Raw genomic sequence first — 8,059 nt, 5'->3', positions numbered from 1 at the left:
AGAGAACTTTATTTCCGTTTTTTGATCCTCCTGGTTAGTTCACTCATTAAGTAGTTAAATAAAGTTTTGGTACCCAGTATATATTTTTATTAGTCTGTTTTAGTTATCTTTTTGTTGCTGTGATGAATGAGTATCGCATTCATTGTTTTTACTATAATGTATTTTTCAAGATAAATAATACAAAGGTATGCTGGAAAATGTTTACCTATTCTTAGGCACAAAGCAGGCCCCAATACAGCAGTGCAGGTGACAATGTCTTATAATGGTGACCTGAGTACCACCATTCCAGTTCTTCCCAGGAAACAGAAACCTAAACCCAGCATTTCTCAATAACTGTATGATGGGGACCTTCCACTTATCTAACAAAAACAAAACAAAACAAACAAAAACCCTTCTATCTTAACAGTTAACTGCTACAAAGTGCATCTAGTTCCCGATTAACCTCAACAGCATGCATCAGCTCAAACCCCAGCCTGCTGACTGTCATATAAATTCTGCCTGCCTTCTGCACTTAGCTGTTGCAGTCTATTCCCAGGAGACAGCATAGCATTTTGTTCCCAGTAAACTGTTTCTACCCATAGAGTAGTCTTATTTGGTGGTTTTGCTGCACACACATACATTTGGTGGCAAAACCCAGAGGGAAACCTGGGTTCCCGGCAACCTCTTCCCTCCTTTTAACTGAACCAAACTACCTACTCACTCTTCCTGTGGTGCAGGTCATTTGCCTTTGCTGGCTTCTGCCACCTCCAGATATAGAGTCCATCCTTTCAACTGCTTGTCCCCTGTACCAACCCACTTGCTTCTCTTTGCTATTTGGCAAAAGTATACTTCTCTCCGAGTTTCCTGTTCAACATTTTCTTTCTACAAAGTCAGACTATTGCACCAGACAGTTTTGCTACACCCTTTCAGGAGCCATCACTTGGTCGGGGACAGCTATCCATCGTGATCTGGGCATTCTCTTTAACTTCAAAGTACTTGGGGACACCCTCTGGATCAAGGGCACTTACCCTCACTAGCCTAGGGCTAATGCCCTGCTCCTCCCTTCTTTCTGAGGCCATTTTATCACTCACCCCTTTTTTCCCCATTAAATCCAGATGCCCTTCCCTATTTCAGAGTAAAGACATTTTAGATAAACTACATTTCTTCTTTTCTTTTTATCCAACTCCCTCGTGTATTTTCCTTCTTCTTATAGCCTCAAGAGCCCCCTTTCCCACAGGGTTAACTAAAGCTTTACTGTATTATCTTCCAGATTCCCTTATTAACCCAAAAGTCACTTTGTCTCCTTCTATGGCCTGCTGTCATAACTCCACTAAGATTTTATTCTGGGACTCTACTTCCTAACCTTGTTGCTATCAATTCTCTATCACCTTAAAGCATAGACAGGCCTAAATCCTACCATACAATGCCTTCTTAGCAAAGGTTCTCCAGCCCTCTCTCATGCCTTAGAGCACTCCTATCCTGCCCATTCTAAAATCTGAATGCTTTTACAGCCTTGACCAGAGCATCAAGATTATTAATGAAGCAGGTCTCCCTATCCACCAGCTGGTTCTTAACCCTTATACTCTGCTTTCTCAGAGACCCTCCTCAGCCTCTCACTTTATCATTCTAGACTTTAAGGATGTGTTCTTTGTCATTCCTTGTACTCAGATATAAAGGGTATACCCAAAGATGATTTCTTTGTCTTTGCCTATGGTCCCTTTTTCTCTACTCTGTTACTTTCTTGGCCCACCCTCTACAGAAGGAAAATTGTACACCCTACTCCAGGGTACTCATAGGACAGAAAGCTATGGCTCTTCCCCTCCTGATGGCAAACAGTCTGGGAACTTCAGTGACTATCACCAGCCTGGCATCCAGGAGCTTGAGGCACAGGCCATTTTTATCTTAACACATCTCCACCCAACTGGTGGACACTATGTGGGTTTCAACTGCTCAATCACCAGTTCACCTCTCTAGCTTAAGCAGTCCTACAGAATCAGAGGCCACATGACTTGCTGAAAGCCAAAAAAAGGAGAAATTTGTCTCTTCCTCGCTGAAGAATGTTGCTACTATATAAACTATCTGGACAAGTAAAAGAAAGAATGAAAAAAGTGTCATAAACTAGCCCACAAACTTCATTGGAATTGAGCCATGACAAAAGACTCTCATTTTGTTCTCCCTTGGGACCCTGGCTCCTTCCCCTCAATGGCCCACTTATGTCTGCCCATTCTTCTTACAGTAATGATTGCACCCTGTCACTTGAGGCTTCCTTCAGGAAAGAAGCAGTGAAATAATGCAATGGTCAGGGATACCAGATGCTTCTGACAGTATTTCCTCATGTCTGCTACCATGGCCTGCCAGATTGAGCCCCTGCTTTGGACCAGTGGTGTACACCCTCTTTCTTTTTTCTAAGCATCCTTATTCAGCAGAAAGTACTCAGAGATACTGTCATCCGTAATCATCGACAGAAGCTGAAATATTAGTTCACAAAAAAGCCCCAAAATGGCAGTGCTGCTAACTGTTGTGCCCAAATTCTGAACTCCAAAATCACCAAGATGCAAAAGCAAAGAGTCTTTAATTTTGTCGAGTTAACTGTATTAACTCAGTTCCTCCATCTGTCTGACAGAGCAGGTGAGGGCAGAAGAACCCAAAGCAAATATGAGGCAAGGAATTTCTTGGGTAGAGCAGGGGGAGTGTCTTTGGATTCACAACAGTCTCAGGATTGGTGCACTTCCAGACTTGGGAGACCTGTCTTGTGTTGATTGGTCAACTGATTGCTATGGCCTATAGGCCCTCCCAGGGTGGTTGCTATGCTATGTATGCCACTGTTACACCACTGTTACCTTAAAGGACATCCAGAGACTGCCAGCTAACATCTGGTTGGTTCCTTGCCACATAGAGTGTATCTGACTTCCTAGTGACTTAGGCAGGTCCAGAAAGGTCAGAAGGTCAGAACATGTGCTCAGTCAGAGGCCTACATCTTGCTGGGTCTTTTCTGCAGCCTATCATGGCTGCTAAAGCAGGGGGCTGGGTGAGGGTCTGGTCCCTTCATTAACAATGTCCTAAGCTCTCTTAGGCACAGTTTGCCGAGTCCCCCAAAAACCAACGAGGAGACAAAATACCATATTTAAAACACAGAGCCTTTATTCAAGTTTGAGCTTGGACTCTGTCTGTTCAATGCAGTGGTTGAGAGCAGGGAGTGCTCACCCCAGTTAAGGGTAGAGTTTTTATCATAGTAGAGCCTGGAGGGAGGGGATATCCAGGGTTCAAGGCCCTGATTGGCTGACATTTGTGTAGGGTGTCTTGGCAAAAGGAGAATAGGTGCATGCTGGGCTCAAGGACCTCTGGTGATTTTGTCTAATCTTGATCTAATTGTTGGGATGTTTGGAATGTCAGGTACTTCCCCTTAGGTGCTGGCCCTCCCTGGAATGTGTCAACTTATGGCTTTTCCTGGAACCTGGTGCTACCTGCCAACAAACTGAAACTCAGGCCTACTTTTTAGCTAGTTTTTTATTAAGCATGCCATGGCAACAGTGTGCTCAAGCTGTTCTGGGACCCACAGCAGCCTGGGTCTCAAGCAGGCCAGTTCTTCCTGGGAATCAGAAACCTAAATCTAGCATTTCTCAGAAATTTTGTGATGTAAGTTTCTATTTATCTGAATAAAAACTATGTGGTGGTTTGAATAAGAATGGCCCCATAGGCTCATAGACTTGTATTGTCACCAGGGAGTGGCACTATTGAGAGGTGTGCTTTTGGTGGAGTAGGAGTAGCTTTGCTAGAGGAAGTGTCACTGGAGGTGGGCTTTGAGGCTTTGAGGTTTCAAAAGACCATGCTGGGCCCAGACTCAGTCTCTCTCTCTCTCTCTCTCTCTCTCTCTCTCTCTCTCTGTCTCTGTCTCTCTCTCTCTCTGCCTGAACACCAGGATGTAGCTCTCAGCCACTACTCCAGTGACATGCATGCTGCTATGTTCCCACCACAATGTTCATGGACTGAGCCTCTGAAATTGTAAGCAAGCCCCAATCAAATGCTTTCTTTTGTAGGATATGCCTTGGTGATGGGGTCTCTTCACAGCAATAGAGCATGTACTAAGACCATGGAATTTGTCCGATAAGTCTTATAAAATATATAGATTTATGATAAAGCAGACTGAGTTAACAGATGAGAATCCTAGTCATTGGCCATGCAGCATTTGTACATAATGTAAGTCTGTGTATTATTTTGTCCATCCACGTGGCGGGCAGAATTCAGGAAGCTGGCAGAGATTGAACATGTGTCGGTATGGCTTGGGTGGCTTTTGGGGGAAAGATTTATCGTATCATCTGAGTGTACAAATGAAGTACCCTGGATGTTCTTTTTTCCCTCTGGATGTTCTTACCTCATCCAACAACATACAACTCCATGGACCCAACAGGCCATTCTTCTAATGGAAGAAATGTCCCTTGGCGCCTGCCAATAAATGAGTTGTTCACTGACAGCACCTGGGTGTCTTTCTCCGCTGGTGTCCTCATGGCCACTCAGGACCTGCCTTTGGCCCGGCCCATGATCAACCTATTTCCCCTGTTAACCAAGCCTGTAAAAAGCCAGGGTTCGAACCCAGCATGCTCCCTCCTCCCGATTCTCCTCTTCCTCATTCCTCTCCTCCCTCCTCTCCCCTCCTTCTCCCTCTTATTCTTCCAAATTTCCTACTAATCTTCTTCCTTGTCTTCCTTCTCCTGCCTCACTTTTCTCTGCCTTGCCCCATTCTCTTCACCCTCTTCCTCCTGCTGTTTCGTCTCCTTCCTCTCTCCCTTCCTCTTCCCCTTCTTGTTCTCCTTTTACCCTTCTCACCTTTCCTTCTGGACCCCTTCCTTTCTCTATTCCCCTCGTTTCCCTCCTCCTTCCCCTCCTAGAGTTTCTCCTCCTGCTCTTTTCCTCACCTTCTTCTTATCCTCCTCCTCCTCCCCTCCTTCTTGTTCTTCCCCATATCTTCCTCTTACCCCTCTCTTCTCCTCCACCTTCTCCTAGCCCTCCTTTTTCCAACCTTTCTACTCTTCCTCCTTTCTTCTCCTCCCCCTTGCCCCTTCTTGTCTTCCACCTTCTATTCTTTTCCTCGTCTACCACTCCTCCCTCTTTCCTCCTCCCTCTTTCCTTTATCCTTCTTCCTCCATTGTTCTCCCTCCTCCTTTCTCCTCCCCCTTTCCTTCTCCTCCACCCCTTTCTCTATCCTTTTCCTTTCTCTCCTTCTTTTGTCCCCTCGTCTCACTCACCTTTTTTTACCCCTCCTTTGTTTCTGTCCTCCCCTCCTCTCCTCCCTCTCATTCCTCATCTTCTTTCCTTCCCCTCCCCTTCGCTCCCTCTCCTCTCCCTCCACTTCCTTCTCCATCATTCTCTTCACTCATCTCTTTTCCCTCTCCCCTTCTCTCTTACTTTTTCTCCTCCCACCCTTCTCTTCTTATCTTCCCCTCCTCTCTCTACTGTTCCTCATTTCTCTGTTCCATTCTCCACCCATCTTTTTCCTATCCTTATTCTTTCCCTCCATCTCTTCATTAAATTTTCCCCCTCTTCTTCTCATCCTGACCCGTCCCTTGGGCCCAGTCATTCAGGGTTCCGAAGGGGTGCTGCCTGAAAGAGTCATGGGCGAGAGAAAGATAGGAGACCAAGCGGCGGGAGAAAGGACAAGAGTCCATCTATGCAATGTCAAGGTCTCGATTTACTGGGGCTTAGAGTGGGCTTAAATAGCCCTGCAACAATAGAATTGGGGGGAATAAGAAAAGGAACATCTGGTATTTGCTGGGATGGACCATTCTTATTATCAGCGGGAACATCTAGTGGTCTTCCTTGGAACATCGAACAGAAAAGCCCCAGACCCTTTCTCGGAACAGAAGCAGTTAGCAGTTCCACTTGGCCAAACTGTGTCTAATTACAGGTTACAGGAGGCTCACAGAGCTGGCTTTAAGCTGCAAACTTAAAGGTCATTAAAAGACTTACAAAGGTGGGCTTTAAGCCACATAGTTTTGGGGCCATGGCCACTTACATCATCCTACCCCTCCTCTCCTTTTCTCCTCCTCCATTTACTCCTTACTCTCCAACTCCTACTGCACCCTGCCTCCTCTTCTTCCTCTTGTCTCTTCTCCTTTTCTTTCTCTTCATTCTGTCCTCTTCCTTCTCCCCTCTGCCTTTTCTTCTCCTACTCTAATTTTCTTACTCTTTTGCTCCCAAATCTTATCTTCCTCCTTCCTACTTTTCTCTTTCCCCTCCTCCATGTCCTCTCATTTTTCTTCCTCCCCTCCTGTTCTTCTCCACCTATTTCTCTCGTCCCCCTCTCTGCCTCTCCATGTTCCCTATTCTCCTCCCCTCTCTAGAAAGCCCACCTCCCTTTCACTTTATACCAAGCCCACTTCCCTTTCACTTTATACCCTTCCCTCCTTTTCCTTCTCCTCAAGCCATCCTCTTTTTTCTCCTTCTTTTCTGTTGAAACCAAGGAGTCAACCATGGACTGCTTAGCTATATCTTCAATCTGTTTTACACTTTAAAAATATTTTATATTTTTAATTTTATATTTTTAATTATGTGCATGCATGTGTTTTTCCTTGGGCACAAGTAATATCAAGCAATATGAACACCTAGTAGAAACTTGTGTTGTGAAAGGGATAGAAGCACCAACATTCAAGCAATATTGTCAAATAAGCAACACAAATTCTTAGTGAGCATTTATTTGTTGATGAACATTTAATATTTTTATTTCTGATCTGAAAAATAAGCAACCTGAAATATTAAGCCCTTTTATACCTGGATAGTATGGAAGAACATCAAATCACAATTAAGTCAGCAAAGATAGAAATGTTTACTGTTCTAGGTCACAACAGAGTTGTCCGCAGACCTTCACAGGGCTTTGAATCAATATGCACCAGAAGCCACTTTGTAATTGCTCACACCAAACAGAGAAGTGGAATTCTCTGCTAGGTAATTAAGGAAACCACACATATAGCTGGACACTGACATAAGACTGTGCCTATTAAATGAAGGATGGGCCAAATCAGTCCCGATGTTCACAAAAAATCGCAGGAGGTGTGGAGCCCCGTAAATCTGAGACATCAGAATATCTGGGTAAGCAAGGAGGATTTCGGCATACTGGGGTTGTTCAAACTGACAGAGTAGCTGGGTGCCCAGCATTTTGTTGAAATGCTCTCTATTTCCATACACAAGTTCATCAATGGTATTTTCCGAATTATCAGACTTTCCTAGTGACTTCAAGAAAGTCACATAGTATTAAAGAATGTGATCTACATTCTTCTCAGCAGGGAGTTGGAATAACTGCTTCTGTTTGTTTACCAAGCCCCAGTCCTCAACAAGACATGCTTTTAGTTCTTGAGGCAACTTCAATTCAACTCCCATTCTCAGATTCTCTGCCTGCATACGCTGACCAGTGGTGACTGCCCCAGCCAAATTCTGGTGAGGGACCTGGGCTACTTGGCTGGTAAAATTGCCAATGTTGCTTTCTAGAGCATTCTTCATGTGCTCTTGTACTGGCACTGTAGGCATAGATCCTGAAGACAGTGTCTCTACAGGAAAGCCTTGCACCGTGGAGTGATGATCTTTCTCCACAGAGCACACACTATCTCCTGTGTTACTTTCTTCATCAGTGTAGCTGTCGTGAAACTCAACACTCTCTCCAGAACAAAATTTCTTCTTGGTACTCCCTTTCATTGAAGAGAGCTGTCTCTTTTTCTTAGCAGGGTGGCCTCTCTCCCCAGAGGGAACTTTCCCTGCAGAGTGGATTCTCTTGGAAGATAGGCCTTTCTCTGCAGGGTGACCCTTTTTGAGAGAGCAACTTCTCTCCACAGATAGATATTTCTCTGCAGAGAAGCTTTTCTTTGGAAGCCTACCTCTTCGGGTGGGGCGATTTTGACAGGCAGAGGATCCCCTATCTGCTCACTGACCCTCCTCTGCAGGGCTGCTTCTCTTCTGGGGCCGACTTCTCCATGTGGGGTGATCTCTCACTGTGGAAGCTCTTTTCTCCATGGTGTAAACCCTTTCCAATAAGCGACCCTCCCCTGCTGGGCGGCTTCTGATGTGGCAATCTCTCCCTGTAGGGGTATCTTCA

General features: G+C 45.0%; 1 pseudogene; it reads right to left on the bottom strand.

Moving 5' to 3' along the window:
* Positions 1 to 6,852: 6,852 nt before the first annotated feature.
* On the bottom strand, positions 6,853 to 7,350 carry LOC113837752 (annotated as a pseudogene).
* Positions 7,351 to 8,059: the final 709 nt, after the last annotated feature.

The sequence above is a fragment of the Cricetulus griseus genome, chromosome X, assembly GCF_003668045.3.
Source record: "Cricetulus griseus strain 17A/GY chromosome X, alternate assembly CriGri-PICRH-1.0, whole genome shotgun sequence".
NCBI classification, from domain to species: Eukaryota; Metazoa; Chordata; class Mammalia; order Rodentia; family Cricetidae; genus Cricetulus; species Cricetulus griseus.
This window is presented reverse-complemented; position numbering and strand designations above follow the sequence as displayed.